The 18,265-nt window shown below is 37.2% G+C and overlaps 1 long non-coding RNA gene across 2 annotated transcripts in view; it reads right to left on the reverse strand.

Annotated features, from left to right (window-relative positions):
- Positions 1–3,984: 3,984 nt before the first annotated feature.
- The window catches only part of LOC138988480 (uncharacterized), a 155,774-nt gene continuing 141,493 nt past the window's right edge, over positions 3,985–18,265 (reverse strand). The window contains exon 4 of one of the 2 annotated variants that reach the window (XR_011464699.1): positions 3,985–6,115. This is a non-coding gene — a long non-coding RNA (uncharacterized lncRNA). The remainder of the gene's footprint in view (positions 6,116–18,265) is intronic. The other variant, XR_011464698.1, reaches the window with a different exon arrangement.

The following is an 18,265-nucleotide window of genomic DNA, read 5'->3' on the forward strand; positions in this document are numbered from 1 at the left end:
TTCTTGCCTCCTTTGTCAAAGATAAGGTGTCCATATGTGCACGGATTTATCTCTGGGCTTTCTATTTTGTTCCACTGATCTATTATATTGTCTTTGTGCCAGTACCATACCGTCTTGATAACTGTGGCTTTGTAGTAGAGCCTGAAGTCAGGTAGGTTGATTCCTCCAGTTCCATTCTTCTTTCTCAAGATCGCTTTGGCTATTCGAGGTTTTTTGTATTTCCATACAAATTGTGAAATTATTTGTTCTAGCTCTGTGAAGAATACTGTTGGTAGCTTGATAGGGATTGCATTGAATCTATAAATTGCTTTGGGTAGTATAATAATTTTCACTATATTGATTCTTCCAATCCATGAACATGTTATATTTCTCCATCTATTAGTGTCCTCTTTGATTTCTTTCACTAGTGTTTTATAGTTTTCTATGTATAGGTCTTTAGTTTCTTTAGGTAGATATATTCCTAAGTATTTTATTCTTTCTGTTGCCATGGAGAATGGAATTGTTTCCTTAATTTCTCTTTCTGTTTTCTCACTATTAGTGTATAGGAATGCAAGGGATTTCTGTGTGTTGATTTTATATCCTGAAACTTTACTATAGTCATTGATTAGTTCTAGTAATTTTCTGGTGGAGTCTTTAGGGTTTTCTATGTAGAGGATCATGTCATCTGCAAACAGTGAGAGTTTTACTTCTTCTTTTCCAATTTGGATTCCTTTTATTTCTTTTTCTGCTCTGATTGCTGTGGCCAAAAGAAAGCAGGAGTAGCAATACTCATATCAGATAAAATAGACTTTAAAACAAAGGCCGTGAAAAGAGACAAAGAAGATCACTACATAATGATCAAAGGATCAATCCAAGAAGAAGATATAACAATTATAAATATATATGCACCCAACATGGGAGCACCGCAGTATGTAAGACAAATGCTAACAACTATGAAAGGAGACATTAACAATAACACAATAATAGTAGGGGACTTTAATACCCCACTCACACCTATGGATAGATCAACTAAACAGAAAATTAACAAGGAAACACAAACTTTACATGATACAATAGACCAGTTAGACCTAATTGATATCTATAGGACATTTCATCCCAAAACAATGAATTTCACCTTTTTCTCAAGCGCACATGGAACCTTCTCCAGGATAGATCACATCCTGGGCCATAAAGCTAGCCTTGGTAAATTCAAAAAAATTGAAATCATTCCAAGCATCTTTTCTGACCACAATGCAGTAAGATTAGACCTCAATTACAGGAGAAAAACTATTAAAAATTCCAACATATGGAGGCTGAACAACATGCTGCTGAATAACCAACAAATCACAGAAGATATCAAAAAAGAAATCAAAATTTGCATAGAAACGAATGAAAATGAAAACACAACAACCCAAAACCTGTGGGACACGGTAAAAGCAGTCCTAAGGGGAAAGTTCATAGCAATACAGGCATACCTCAAGAAACAAGAAAAAAGTCAAATAAATAACCTAACTCTACACCTAAAGCAACTAGAAAAGGAAAAAATGAAGAACCCCAGGGTTAGTAGAAGGAAAGAAATCTTAAAAATTAGAGCAGAAATGAATGCAAAAGAAACAAAAGAGACCATAGCAAAAATCAACAAAGCCAAAAGCTGGTTCTTTGAAAGGATAAATAAAATTGACAAACCATTAGCCAGACTCATCAAGAAACAAAGGGAGAAAAATCAAATCAATAAAATTAGAAATGAAAATGGAGAGATCACAACAGACAACACAGAAATACAAAGGATCATAAGAGACTACTATCAACAATTATATGCCAATAAAATGGACAACGTGGAAGAAATGGACAAATTCTTAGAAAAGTACAACTTTCCAAAACTGGACCAGGAAGAAATAGAAAATCTTAACAGACCCATCACAAGCACGGAAATTGAAACTGTAATCAAAAATCTTCCAGCAAACAAAAGCCCAGGTCCAGACGGCTTCACAGCTGAATTCTACCAAAAATTTAGAGAAGAGCTAACACCTATCCTGCTCAAACTCTTCCAGAAAATTGCAGAGGAAGGTAAACTTCCAAACTCATTCTATGAGGCCACCATCACCCTAATACCAAAACCTGACAAAGATCCCACAAAAAAAGAAAGGTACAGGCCAATATCACTGATGAACATAGATGCAAAAATCCTTAACAAAATTCTAGCAATCAGAATCCAACAACACATTAAAAAGATCATACACCATGACCAAGTGGGCTTTATCCCAGGGATGCAAGGATTCTTCAATATCCACAAATCAATCAATGTAATACACCACATTACATTGGTGTATTAAAAAATACAAACCATATGATTATCTCAATAGATGCAGAGAAAGCCTTTGACAAAATTCAACACCCATTTATGATAAAAACTCTCCAGAAAGCAGGAATAGAAGGAACATACCTCAACATAATAAAAGCTATATATGACAAACCCACAGCAAACATTATCTTCAATGGTGAAAAATTGAAAGCATTTCCTCTAAAGACAGGAACAAGACAAGGGTGCCCACTTTCACCATTACTATTCAACATAGTTTTGGAAGTTGAGTGTTGAATTTTAAGCAAACTTTTCCACTCTGCTCTTTCACTTTCATCAAGAGGCTCTTTAGTTCTTCTTCGCTTTCTTTGATAAAGGTGGTGTCTTCTGCATATCTGAGGTTATTGCTATTTCTCCCGGCAATCTTGATTCCAGCTTGTGCTTCTTCCAGCCCAGCATTTCTCATGATGTTCTCTGCATATATGTTAAATAAACAGGGTGACAATATACAGCCTTGATGTACTGGAACCAGTCTGTTGTTCCATGTCCATTTCTAACTGTTGCTTCCTGACCTGCATACAGGTTTCTCAAGAGGCAGGTCAGGTGGTCTTGTATTCCCATCTCTTTCAGAATTTTCCAGTTTGTTTTCATCCACACAGTCAAAGGCTTTGGCTTAGTCAGTAAAGCAGAAATAGATGTTTTTCTTGCACTCTCTTGCTTTTTCGATGACCCAGTGGACGTTGGCAATTTGATCTCTGGTTCCTCTGCCTTTTCTAAATCCAGCTTGAACATCTGGAAATTCACGGTTCACCTACTGTTGAAAGCTTGCCTGGAGAATTTTGAGCATTACATTACTAGCATGTGAGATGAGTGCAATTGTGCAGTAGTTTGAGCATTCTTTGGCATTGTCTTTCTTTGGGATTGGAATGAAAAATGACCACTTACTATGTATATTTGTCTATTTCCAGAATTGTGACCACACTATGCTACAGAGGTTAACTGAGGTGCAGATATTAATCCTAATCAATATTAGGTATGTTAACTTTTTTATGGTGTTTTTGTGATGTAGCATATTTTTAAAAAGTACATATAGTCAAATACATCTTTTTTCCATAGTTTCTTTTTCTGACATGGCTAAAATTCTTCCTAACCAAAAGAATGTTCTTTTAATCTCTTACATTTTGTTATAAAATGTTTAATTTTTACATTTGGGGGATGGTATGGGGAGGGCGGTGGGAGAGGGGTTCAGGATTGGGAGCATGTGTACACCCGTGGCAGATTCATGTTGATGTATGGCAATACTAATACAATATTGTAAGTAATTAGCCTCTAATTAAAATAAATAAATTTAAATTTAAAAAAATGTTTAATTTTTACATTTATGTTTTGGTTCATATAGAACCGTCTTTTGGACTCTGTGAGAGAGGGAGAGGGTGGGATGATTTGGGAGAATGGCATTGAAACATGTATAATGTCATATATGAAACAAGTTCCCAGTCCAGGTTCGATGCATAATACTGGATGCTTGGGGCTGGTGCACTGGGACGACCCAGAGGGATGGTACAGGGAGGGATGAGGGAGGAGGGTTCAGGATGGGGAACACGTGTATACCTGTGGCGGATTCATGTTGATATATGGCTAAACCAATACAATATTGTAAAGTTAAAAAATAAAATATATTTTTGAGGAGCAGGCTGCTGCTGCTGCTAAGTCACTTCAGTCGTGTCTGACACTGTGCTACCCTATGGACAGCAGCCCACCAGTTTCCTCTGTCCCCAGAATTCTCTAGGCAAGAATACTGGAGTGGGTTGCCATTTCCTTCTCCCTTGAGTAGTAAGAGATAATCTTTATTTTCTCCTATTTAGATGACAGTTGGGTCAACAGGTTATTAAATCAGCCATTGTGTTCCCACAAATTTAAAATATACCACAGCCAAATGTAAAATTTCAATTATGCATACAGTGGAATCTGTTAGTTTTCCACTTCGTTTCCCTCTTGGACTTTCTATTCTTAAATCAAAAACTTTTTAAAAAATTCTGATTTTATATTGTTTCATTCTTTTATAAGGTCAAACTGCCATTTTTGTTGTTGTTGTTGTTGTTGTAGTTGTCCTGGGTATTCATAAGATTTTATTTTTCAAATGGAATTCAAGGTCATTTTACACACCAGATGGTCATTACACAACTAAAAATTGATTGCTATGATCTCACTGTAAATTACATTAAATTGATAATACAAATCAGAGAGAATTGACAACTTCATCACATTACTTACTATCAAAAACATGATATTCATTCTGCTACTTGGAATTTATTTCACATTATTAAGATTAAGTAGTTTTCTGTATATAGTATAATATTTAATACTTGGCATACTTGATATAAGCCCTACTTCCTTATTCAATGTTTGCTTTATTTTTCATTTCATTGTTACCAGTTTTCCACTTCTATGTTTTGCTGATTTATTCAAAAGCTACAAATGACTTTTTAAAATTTTTCCTTTGGGGTCTTCTGCTTCCCACTATGATAGATTAGCTTGTATTAGACCAACTTGACCCTTCCAGAAAAGTATAAAACTTGTAATATCTACCAAAAGCAACTTTTGAAAGGTAATAGAGTACAATTAAGAAAGCCACAATTTTACACAGCAAAGATCCTAGAGAGAAGACAGAAGTGCTGATAAGAGTTCGATATTTTCTGCCACTTTAATTTTGAGATATTTGTTGATTATTAACAGTAGGAAATGTAGTAAACAACATAAATAAACTCAGAACTTATGGTGGTCTCCTGGAACCAGGGGGATAGACAATTGTTATTCAAGGCTACGAAGTGACCTAATAACTGTAGGAGAAAGACCCTGTAGAAAAGAAACTTGTAGAAAAATGAGCTTAACATTCTGTTGTGCTTTCCTCTTTGAAGCATTATTCATTTCTTCTAATCATGTGACAAGGCTAAGAATATGTGAATAAACAAATATTTAGAGTCTAAAGTAGGTATCAGTAATTTACGACATCCAGGTTAAATTTAGCCCACCATCTGTTTTTATAAATAACATTTTATTGGAACAAAGACATACTCATTTGTTTACATTTCTCTAGTGAATGCTTTTGGAGCTCAGCAGTGTAACTGAGTAATTATGACAGAGACTATATGACCTGGAAAACTCAAAATACTTATTATTTTGCTATTCACATAAAAAGTTTGCTCATAATAAACAAACAATAAACAAAATGAAAGGCAACCCTCAGAATGGGAGAAAATATTAGACAATGGAGCAACTTACAAGAGATTAATCTCCAAAATATACAAACAACTCGTGCAGCTCAATATAAAACAAAAATAAACAGCCCAAATAAAAGATGGGTAGAATATCTAAGTAGACATTTGTCCAAACAAGACATAAAGATAGTCAAGAGGCACCTGCAAAGATGGTCAATATCACTAACCATTGAGGAAATGCAAACCAAAACTATAATGAGGTATCACCTCACATCAGTCAGAATGGGCAGCATCAAAAATTCTACAAACAAGAAATGCTGGAGAACAGGTAACTCTTCCACACTGTTGGTGGGAATGCAAACTGTTACAGTCACCACAGAAAGTAGCATGTACGTGCATACATGTTCAGTCTTTCAGTCGTGTCCAACTCTTTGTGACCTCATGGACTGTAGTTCTCCAGGCTCCTCTGTCCATGGGATTTTTCAAGCAAGAAAACTGGAAGGGATTGCCATTTCCTTCTGCAGAGGCTCTTCTGGACCCAGGACTCGAACCCACATCTCTTACGTCTCCTGCACTGGCACATGGTTTCTTTGCCACTGAGCCACGTTGGAGGTGATTCCTTAAAAAGTAAAAATAGAGTTGCCATATGACCCAGCAATCCCATTAATGGTCATTTATCAAGAGAAAACCATAATTTGAAAAAAATACATGCACCCCAATGCTCACTGCAGCATTATTTACAACAGCCAAGACATGAAAGTAACATAAATGTCCACTGATAGAAGAATGGATAATGAAAATGTGTTTTATATATATATATATGCATGTATGTGTGCATTGGGGTGGCCAAAAAGTTCATTCGGGTTTTTCTGTACAATGACCAAACCTTTTGGTCAACCACATATACATGGGATAGGATGAAGTGAGATATGGAGGCTTCCCAGGTGGCACAATGGTAAAGAATTAATTTGCTTTGTAGGAGATGCAGGAGGCACAGGTTCAACCCCTGGGTCAGGAAGATCCCCTGGAGTAGGAAAAAGCAACGCACTCCAGGAGTCTTGTCTGGAAAATCTTACAGACAGGGGAGTCTGGCAGGCTGCAGTCCACGGAGTCACAAAGAGTGAGACATGGCTTAGCGACTGAGCATATATGAAAATGTATAACTGCTTCATTGTGTTGTACAACAAAAAGTAATACAACATGGCAAATCAGCTGTAGTATGACAAAAATGAATTTAAAAACTAAAAATTCAATTTAAAATATTTTTTTAAAGGGGAAAATATAAAAATTTGTACCAAAAAAAGGGGAATATATAAAAATAGAAAATCAGGGAGATTCTAAATTTAAGAAATAACTGAAATTAATTTAAAATGGGGTTAAAGGCTTTCCCTGGCAGTCTAGTGGTTAAGACTTGGCAGTTTCACTGCTGTGGCCCTGGGGGATTCAGTCCTTGGTGAGGGAACGCAGCCACGGTATGGCCAAAAAAAAAAAAGAAAGAAAAATGTGGGGTTAAAAGCAGAATAACAAACAGAAGAGAAGACTTGTGAAGTAGAAGACAGCATCAAAATAAATATCTGGGAAAAGACAGAAAAGAATCAAAGAGCTAATAGCCTGTCATTCATATAATTGGGTTTGCATCAGAGGACAGACATAATAAGACAGAATAATAACTGGAGAAACATGGACTGTGAACTTTTCAAATTTGACCAAAACCACAGATTTAAAATTCCTTTTTAAATTGAAATTGTGTTTAAGTTAAATTAAAACTGTTGCTTTTGCTTAAAGTATCTTCCTTCTAAGAGCAGTCTTATTGGATTAAATTGCCTCTCTTTCTCTGTTCTATCTCTGGTCCTTCTTAGCAACTACAAATATTTCCTCTTGTCTACTCCTTAAGACTTAGTCCAAATACTGGAGTAAGGTGATAGTGATCTGGAGAGAGATACAAAATATTGCATTCTTGGCCTGAGAGAGGCAACAGTCAACTTTTCAGTCCCCTGCTGCTCTAATTTTCAGGAGTACAGAGAACTCAACACACCAGGATTGCTGTCTCCCAGCACCTACAGTGTAGATGGACCAGCCAGTCTTCTTTGAAGCACACCTGGATGAAACATACAGCTTCTCACCTTGTAGAGGATGGGATTCACGCATATCTTCAGGTTGGCTTCTACCTTGAGGCCATCTGGTCCTTTAGATCTTTAACCTAAACTTCCCTCTACTTTTCCAAAAGTGATAGCAAGTTCAGTGGGGGAAAACAGACATATTTTCTTCTTTCAGTTCAGTTCAGTTCAGTCGCTCAGTCGTGTCCGACTCTTTGCGACCCCATGAATCGCAGCACGCCAGGCCTCCCTGTCCATCACCAACTCCCAGAGTTCACCCAGACTCACGTTCATCAAGTCAGTGATGCCATCCAGCCATCTCATCCTCTGTTGTCCCCTTCTCCTCTGGCCCCCAATACCTCCCAGCATCAGAGTCTTTTCCAATGAGTTAACTCTTTGCATGAGGTGGCCAAAGTACTGGAGTTTCAGCTTTAGCATCAGTCCTTCCAAAGAAATCCCAGGGCTGATCTCCTTCAGAATGGACTGGTTGGATCTCCTTGCAGTCCAAGGGACTCTCAAGAGTCTTCTCCAACACCACAGTTCAAAAGCATCAATTCTTCGGCACTCAGCCTTCTTCACAGTCCAACTCTCACATCCATACATGACCATAGGAAAAACCATAGCCTTGACTAGACGAACCTTTGTTGGCAAAGTAATGTCTCTGCTTATGAATATGCTATCTAGGTTGGTCATAACTTTTCTTCCAAGGAGTAAGTGTCTTTTAATTTCATGGCTGCAGTCACCATCTGCAGTGATTTTGGAGCCCCCAAAAATAAAATCTGACACTGTTTCCACTGTTTCCCCATCTATTTCCCATGAAGTGATGGGACTGGATGCCATGATCTTCGTTTTCTGAATGTTGAGCTTGAAGCCAACTTTTTCACTCTCTTCATTCACTTTCATCAACAGACTCTTTAGTTCCTCTTTAATTTCTGCCATAAGGGTGGTGTCATCTGCATATCTGAAGTTATTGATATTTCTCCTGGCAATCTTGATTCCAGCTTGTGTTTCTTCCAGTCCAGTGTTTCTCATGATGTACTCTGCATATAAGTTAAAGAAACAGGGTGACAATATACAGCCTTGACGTACTCCTTTTCCTATTTGGAACCAGTCTGTTGTTCCATGTCCAGTTCTAACTGCTGCTTCCTGACCTGCATACAAATTTCTCAAGAGGCAGATTAGGTGGTCTGGTATTCCCATCTCTTTCAGAATTTTCCACAATTTATTGTTATCCACACAATCAAAGGCTTTGGCATAATCAATAAAGCAGAAATAGATGTTTTTCTGGAACTCTCTTGCTTTTTTGATGAGCCAGCAGATGTTGGCAATTTGATCTCTGGTTCCTCTGCGTTTCTAAAACCAGCTTGAACATCAGGAAGTTCACGGTTCACATATTGCTGAAGCCTAGCTTGGAGAATTTTGAGCATTACTTTACTAGTGTGAGATGAGTGCACTTGTGCGGTAGTTTGAGCATTCTTTGGCATTGCCTTTCTTTGGGATTGTAATGAAAACTGACCTTTTCAGTCCTGTGGCCACTGCTGAGTTTTCCAAATTTGCTGGCATATTGAGTACAGCACTTTCACAGCATCATCTTTCAGGATTTGAAATAGCTCAAGTGGAATTCCATCACCTCCACTAGCTCTGTTTGTAGTGATGCTTTCTAAGGCCCACTTGACTTCACATTCCAGGATGTCTGGCTCCAGGTGAGTGATCACACCATCGTGATTATCTGTGTCGTGAAGATCTTTTTTGTACAGTTCTTCTGTGTATTCTTGCCATCTCTTCTTAATATCTTCTGCTTCTGTTAGTCGATACCATTTCTGTCCTTTATTGAGCCCATCTTTGCATGAAATGTCCCCTTGCTATCTCTAATTTTCTTGAAGAGATCTCTAGTCTTTCCCATTCTGTTGTTTTCCTCTATTTCTTTGCATTGATTGTTGAGGAAGGCTTTCTTATCTCTTCTTGCTATTCTTTGGAACTCTGCATTCAGATGCTTATATCGTTCCTTTTCTCCTTTGCTTTTTGCTTCTCTTCTTTTCACAGCTATTTGTAAGGCCTCCCCAGATACCATTTTGCTTTTTTGCATTTCTTTTCCATGGGGATGGTCTTGATCCCTGTCTCCTGTACAATGTCACAAACCTCATTCCATAGATCATCAAGCACTCTATCTATCAGATCAAGGCCCTTAAATCTATTTCTAACTTCCACTGTATAATCATAAGGGATTTGATTTAGGTCATACCTAAATGGTCTAGTGGTTTTCCCTACTTTCTTCAATTTCAGTCTTAATTTGGCAATAAGGAGTTCATGATCTGAGCCAAAGTCAGCTCCTGGTCTTGTTTTTGCTGACTGTATACAGCTTCTCCATCTTTGGCTGCAAAGAATATAATCAATCTGATTTCAGTGTTGACCATCTGGTGATGTCCATGTATAGAGTCTTCTCTTGTGTTGTTGGAAGAGGGTGTTTCTTATGACCAATGCATTTTCTTAGCAAAACTCTATTAGTCTTTGCTCTGCTTCATTCCGTATTCCAAGGCCAAATTTGCCTGTTATTCCAGGTGTTTCTTGACTTCCTACTTTTGCATTCTAGTCCCCTATAATGAAAAGGACATCTTTTTGGGTGTTCGTTCTAAAAGTTCTTGTAGGTCTTCATAGAACCATTCAACTTCAGCTTCTTCAGTGTTACTGGTTGGGCATAGACTTGGATTACTGTGATATTGAATGGTTTGCCTTGGAATCGAACAGAGATCATTCTGTCATTTTTGAAATTGCATCCAAGTACTGCATTTCGGACTCTTTTGTTGACCATGATGGTTACTCCATTTCTTCTGAGGGATCCCTGCTCGCAGTAGTAGATATAATGGTCATCTAGTTAAATTCACCCATTCCAGTCCATTTGAGTTCGCTAGTTCCTAGAATGTCAACATTCACTCTTGCCATCTCTTGTTTGACCACTTCCAATATGCCTTGATTCATGGACCTACCATTCCAGGTTCCTATGCAATATTGCTCTTTATAGCATTGGACCTTGCTTCTATCACCAGTCACATCCACAGCTGGGTATTCTTTTTGCTTTGGCTCTGTCCCTTCCTTCTTTCTGGAGTTATTTCTCCACTGATCTCCAGTAGCATATTGGGCACCTACTGACCTGGGGAGTTTCTCTTTCAGTATCCTATCATTTTGCCTTTTCATACTGTTCATGGGGTTCTCAATGAGGCCTTGCTCTCAGCTGCTAAGCCTCAGTTTCACTTGCGTGGGGCATGGGAGAGATAAAGTTGTTAGGTGGCAGTTAGGATAAGGGCCTGTGAGCAGTAAGCATGGAAGCTGCCACCTGTTCCTATTTTCCAAATCTTTCCTCTTTCAAAATGTATTTAAATATTGCTATTTCTTCAAAAAGGCTTATTATTTCACAAAATTCTTTTAAATAACTCTCTCTGAAAGAACTGTCATGCAACTGAAATAAAAGCCCCAAATAGGCTCTTATTCTTAAATGGCAGTAAACCAAACAGATCATTAACGGAAACATTACAATAATAACTTTTCAAACACCAAATAGTCTTGTGTAGAACATAATTTTACAAATAGTATCTCCTTTTACAGGTAACGCATAAAATCTATTGCAAAATCCATTTCAAAATGATTATGTATTTATATATTCTAAATTCAATAGAAAGTTATAAAAATAGAATCATTTCTTCTGTTTAGGCATCCATATGTTGGTAGATTTTTCTTATTATTTTTTACAAAAATATCCACATGAGAAAATGAAACATGATGGCTATGAATTTCTGAGCCAAACAACCGAGTCAGATAGGTATTACATTTAACACTGTATGGAAAATTTTACGGAGATATGTTCAATAGTCTCTAAATTAAAAATGCTGTTTTTACCCCAATGAGTATATCATAAATAGAAATGAATAAGTTGCTAAACCCTCAGAAGTCTAGCATTCTCCAAGTTCTAAACATATTGAATTACAAGGATGCAATTTCTTTTCTTGTTTTCTGGATTTTAAATGACAGTGCACTGGCAGAAAACAAAAGCTGAACCAAACTAACACTGGGGAATGAAGAAAAATGAAGCTGGCATCTTAGCCCAGGGAACCTTGCCAAAAGAAAGTAGCTTCTTTCCCCATTCCTAAACTCATTCCATTTTCAGAGGCTGAAATGGATTTCCTATCCCACACTAGTAAAAAGGAAATTGAATTCAGGAAATTCAAACGCTTGTGAGGAGAAATGCTAATTATAATCAACCATATTTACATAATAAATGTCATAAGTAGACCTCAGAGAGCTATGATTAAATACTGCTATTCCTTTAGTTTATCAATACAAAATTTATATGCAACATGCGAGCAGTAGCAGTGTTAGTCACTCAGTCATGTCCGACTCTTTGCCACCCCACAGACTGTAGCTTGCCAGACTCCTCTGTCCGTGGGATTCTCCAGGCAAGAATATTGGAGTGGATTGCTATTTCTTTCTCCAGAGGATCTTCCCTATCCAGGGATCGAACCCAGGTCTCCTGCATGCAGGCAGATACTTTACCATTTGAGCTACAGGGACTCCATAAACATCTGAGACAAACCTCTATTTATGGGCAGTACTGTTAGTGTGAGTCCCAATATTGCTTATCCAAGATTATTCAGCCATGAAGATGCACGTCACAGACTTCCCACCACCCACTGAATTATGGCCAGTTTCACTGTTAAAAGGACCTCTGAGAGATACTTCAATAACATAATTATACAGATGAGGGAATGGTCAATCAAAGAGATTAAGGAACTTCTGGTCACTACTTAGAGTTGGAGGAGATCTCAGGTTTCAAGATTTCTGCCAACACAGATTTTAATGCCCATTTAGTAACCAGACATCAACAATTCAATCGAAATTAAATGTAGAAACAGCTGAAATTTTCTCATGTCTGAAATATCTCTATCTCTACGTCTGTATCTTTATATAATCTCACCCACTTTTAAGATATTCAGAGAAGACAATTATTCATCAAGTTATCTAAAGGAGAAAGAGGGGAAAGTGCCATTGTGAACTTTGAAGGTATTTGATAAAGGAGAAATTTGTTGGGTGAAAATAATGAATTTGGTCTCTGACACATTAGTATTAGGTGTCAACAAAGCAATATTTACATAGTAGGGAAGAGAAACAAATACATCTCAAAGTGTTAAAAGGAATGAATTTAACATTCCACAGTGTCTTTTGAAAGAATTATCCTCAAGTGGTGCTAGTAGTAAAGAACCCATCTGTCAGTGCAGGAGACATAAGAGACATGAGTTCGATCCCTGGGTTGGGAAGATCTCCTTGAGGAGGGCATGGCAACCTACTCCAGTATTCTTGCCTGGAGAATCCCACAGAGGAGCCTGGTGGGCTACAGTCCATGGAGTCGCAAAAAGTAGGACACAACAGAAGTGACTTAGCAGGCATGCATCCTCTACACAATACAACATGAAAGCTGGAAATTTATGAGTAAATCTCATAAAGTAGTGACAGTACTGTGACACTGATAGGTGAAATGTAAGGTGGTTCTTAGGTGAGCAGAAGTTGCTATGCATTAAGAAAAAATATTTTTAAAAGTAGATTGAAGAAAATTTGTTGTAAATAATCAAAACACTAATATCATTTGAATTTTATTAAATTTTAAATAGTGTTCAACTTTGTAAGGGAGCGTGGCATATGAAGTAACAAAGAAGTGGACCATTATCCATTTATAAATTATGCATTTGAATTTCCACAACTATTGTGAAACACAGAAAGCAATTTCCATATTAAATAACAGTAGATAGAGCTCTGAAAAGGAATCTCTAAATAATTTTTGATTTGTCTTTCAGAAAACATGGTGAGCTAATTTTCTCATTTATGGGCAAAGAATGTTATAATAGGGATAATATAATAACAATTCTTAGGCCATATAAGTTCTTTAACTTGAAATTTTATTTCCTTTGACATGATTTTAATTGATTTAAAACAATCAGATTTCAGTGACATTTAGAAACTGACTTTATTTTTTAAATTAATTTACAAATCTATAATTGATTATTTTGAAACTTTTTATAGGTTCTATGAAAGATATGAGATACTATCTTTGCTCTTGTGAAGTTTACATTTTCATTGGGAAAACAGGATTTATCAAATCAGTACTATTATGTTAACTAAAAGACTTTCTACATAAGGGACTAAATTGAAAACAATAAGTTAGGGCCAGATTATTTAAAAATCGCACAAATCAGACAATTGATTCATGTTGATATATAGCAAAACCAATACAATATTGTAAGGTTAAAAAAAGCAAAAAAAAAGAATTCATTGCTCAAATATATATATATATTTAATATGATAGATAATATAAAGATATTAGAGGTTTTTAGTAGGGAACTGAAATATTTTCCTCCTGTCTTATGTCAACATAAAATTAGTTTAGGGAAGATTAAGCTAGCAGTAACATGTAGAAAGAGTTTAAAAAGGGAAAAAACAGAAGTAAGGAGACTGTTAAGAAGCTATTGCAGGAGACATAAGAGATGCAGGTTCGATCCCTGGGTTGGGAAGATCCTCTGAGGCATGGCAACCCACTCTAGTATTCTTGCCTAGAGAATCCCATGGACAAAGTAGACTGGCAGGCTGCAGTCCTTAGGGTTGTACAGACACAGCTGAAGTGACTTGGCACACAAGCATGCACATATTACAATCTAGTAATGAATAAAATTAGTTTCTAATGAATGTGCTGGTTGTGAGAGTTAAGATTTCAATGTGAGTGATTTGTGATGATATAATTTACTGTTACATGAATTATAAATTCGTACATGTGAGATGGAAAATCACAATAATGTACCATCAAAGATGACTCTAAAATGTTTTTCCTGGAGTATAATCTACAAAAATATTAAATCACTTTGTTGCATACCTGAAACTAATATAATACTGTAAATCAAATACACTTCAATAAAAATTTCTTTTGCCTGGAATACTGAGAGGATAGAGCCAAATGGACTTGGAAATTAAGAAGGAATATCTATGCTAATGAAAGCAATTTTAGGTTAAGACTATGAGGAAATGGCTAGTGTTAACCATTGCAGCATGAAGCAAAGATTACCTGCAGTGAGGCATTTGGATGAATAAATTAGCAACTTGAGACACTTGTTTGAATCCTCCCAGACAAGTGAAATCTTGCTGAGCACCCATTTACCATCATAGCAAGAAAGTCAAGAACATCAAGAATGACAAACTCTAAGAATTTTATGTGGGCTGCATCACACAGTTACACCAGATAAGAAGTAAATGCGGAGCCAGAGTAAATGTTACATATAGTACTATTTTCACTGTCTTCCTGCACCTTATATAAGAATCCCAAAAAGGTTGATCAGTCTCCTCCCATTTCTGCAAGTTGCTAGAGGGTCTTTTACTTGTGTTCCAAAATCTGGGCCTCAAGCTGGAATCAAGATTGCTGGGAGAAATATCAATAACCTCAGATATGCAGATGACACCACCCTTATGGCAGAAAGTGAAGAGGAACTAAACAGCATCTTGATGACAGTGAAAGAAGACAGTGAAAAAGTTGGCTTAAAGCTCAACATTCAGAAAACTAAGATCATAGCATCTGGTCCCATCACTTCATGGGAAATAGATGGGGAAACAGTGGTAGATTTTATTTTGGGGGGGCTCCAAAATCACTGCAGATGGTGATTGTAGCCATGAAATTAAAAGATGCTTGCACCTTGGAAGAAAAGTTATGACCAACCTAGATAGCATATTCAAAAGCAGAGACATTACTTTGCCAACAAAGGTCCGTCAAGTCAAGGCTATGGTTTTTCCAGTGGTCATGTATGGATGTGAGAGTTGGACTATAAAGAAAGCTGAGTGCTGAAGAATTGATGCTTTTGAACTGTGGTGTTGGAGAAGACTCTTGAGAGTCCCTTGGACTGCAAGGAGATCCAACCAGTCCATCCTAAAGGAGATCAGTCCTGGGTGTTCATTGGAGAGACTCATGCTGAGGCTGAAACTCCAATACTTTGGCCACCTGATGCGGAAAGCTGACTCATTTGTAAAGACCCTGATGTTGGGAAAGATTGAGGGCAGGAGGAGAAGGGGACGACAGAGGATGAGATGGTTGAATAGCATCACCAACACAATGGACATAGGTTTGGGTAGACTCTGGGAGTTGGTGATGGACAGGGAGGCCTGGCATGCTGCGGTTCATGGGGTTGCAAAGTCAGACACAACTGAGTGACTGAACTGAATGTGTGATTTATATGACAGCCATCATTTTCCATAGTTACTTCTGTGTGAAAGACTGAAGGGTGTGTTAGTTGCTTAGTCAGGTCCGACTTTTTGCAACCCCATGGACTGTAACCTGCCAAGCTCCTCTGTCCATGAATTCCCCAGGAAAGAACACTGGAGTTGGTTGCCATGCCCTCCTCCAGGGGATCTTCCCCTCCCGGATCGAACCTATGTTTTCTACCTTGCAGACAGATTCTTTACCATTTGAGCTACCTGGGAAGACCCAGAAGTGAATCACTGAAATTCTTGCCAATCCGTGTTGAAGGGGCTGTTTTTGCTAATAGGTCTGAAGGTTATTGAGAGCACTGCTGATTCTGTCCGTGATTGCACCAAGACTACTAACAAGTAAAGTTTGAAAACTGACCCCAAAGGAGATGGACCTGGCTCCGGCTGTTTCCGAGGTTGTTGGCACTCATACCACTGATTTCTTGTCCTCTCTGTGCACACTCCCGTAAGAGTAACTTCCTTTTAATTTTATTTTTTTATTTATTTGCTTTTTTATTTTTACTAGTGTATGAACAATAAACCCATAGATAATGAAACCAGAGAGAAATTTTACAGTTTATCCTTAACATAACTTTCTTATATGTTGGAAACACAACCTTGAACCATACAGTTGGACTTTTGCACTATTCCTTCACATTTTCAGAGGCTAAATTTAGGGGGAAAGCAGAAATAATGAAGCACAAATAAGAGGGATCAGAACTGAAGATGTGGATTTTGGAGTGAGGAAAAAAAAAAAAAAGATGTGGATTTTGAGCAGTGAAAAGCAGATGCCCTTTACAAAGAATTGCATATGAAATGGGTGGAGGATGCCTCAAGAAATGATGCCTGGAGAAAATGGTGGCAGCAGTAGCTGCAGTGGGGTGCTAGGGAAAATGCCAGGGGGAGATAACACGGTAAATGTCAAATGGTAACCAAGAGCCAAATCCAAGAAATAAAGGAAAAAACCCGAATACTGTGGAGGAGGAAATCTTTCCCCAATTAGAGAAAATCTCTTCTTCCAACCACATAATTTCATCCCCCGCTACTAGTAATATTCTAAATCTCTAGAAATAGTGGGTTTTGATAACATGAAGGGAAGTCAGGTGTAGAATGCACAAACTGAACAGAGTGACAACCAGGGCCTTATGGAGAAAATATTCTGATGGTGAGAGAGACTGATGGAAATTTTAAAACAATGTGTCCAGGTAATTTTGCTTTACAAGCAATAGTTTTAAACATGACTGAATAATTAATCATTTTAATGTATTTTGTTGAGAAAATATATATCTCACTCAGTCTTTATTGTCAATACACTAAGGCACAATTCCAGAAGAAATGATATTCCGGTAGGAATCATGGTCAATGATAAGCATAAAGAATAAGGTATGGCTGCTCTTAAGTGTTCACATTCAGCAGCTATCCTGTGTCATTCAGCTAAAAGCAGGAAAAAAAAAAAAAGTTCCTGCTTATTACAGCTTTCTGAAAAGTCTCCGATGACTCCTAATCCCATGCCATTATCAATTAAGGTAATATCATTATAAGCTCTAGCAACTCCTAACTGTGAAACTGAGAGACAGAAAAGCCTCAGAAAATAAATGAAAAGTTTAAATCTATAAGTTCAAATATTTGAATTGATAGAGAGTAAAAATTCTAATTCCAGAAAAGGAATTTCAGATTAATATCAAATTAGAATTATGTAAGAATTGTTATCAAAAATTCAAATCTCATGATTTTTATCAAATATACGTACAGCTTACCTACAAATAGAACACTTTGTAACATTATCTTTTTAAAATTCATATTCACTGCTAAATTTTATACTTGCTTATTTATAAGGACTTATATGAATTTGTGTTAGAGGACATGGGGCTTCCCTGGTGGCTCAGGTGGTAAAGAGTCTGCGTGCAATACGGAAGACCTGGGTTTGATCCCTGGGTTGGGAAGATCCCCTGGAGAAGGAAATGACAAGCCACTCCAGTATTCTTGCCTGGAGAATTTCATAGACAGAGGAGCCTTGCAGGCTCATGGGGTCACAATGAGTCAGACACAACTGAGCAACTAACACTGCTACTGGAGTATGTAGTACCTAACTTTCATTTTCTACCTGTTCTTTCTTCCCATCCCCAAGGCCAGTCTTTCAGAGAAGAAAAAGGTTGATATAAATGGATACAAAGATTTCTCCTATATGTTTCTGAATCTGTCTTTAACTCCTCAATATCTTTAGAACTCTTAGCACTGTAAATAAACAAACAAACAAAAAAATAGTATCAGATTCAGAAGGACCTATTTATATACACATAGTATATGTGGAATCCCTACTGTACTAGAGGTAAGCACTGTAACTACATATGATATTTTGCTTTTAATTTTGATGATTTACATTTATCTGTTATTTCCTTCTCTAA

Source organism: Bos mutus, chromosome 7 (assembly GCF_027580195.1).
Source record: "Bos mutus isolate GX-2022 chromosome 7, NWIPB_WYAK_1.1, whole genome shotgun sequence".
Classification (NCBI taxonomy): domain Eukaryota; kingdom Metazoa; phylum Chordata; class Mammalia; order Artiodactyla; family Bovidae; genus Bos; species Bos mutus.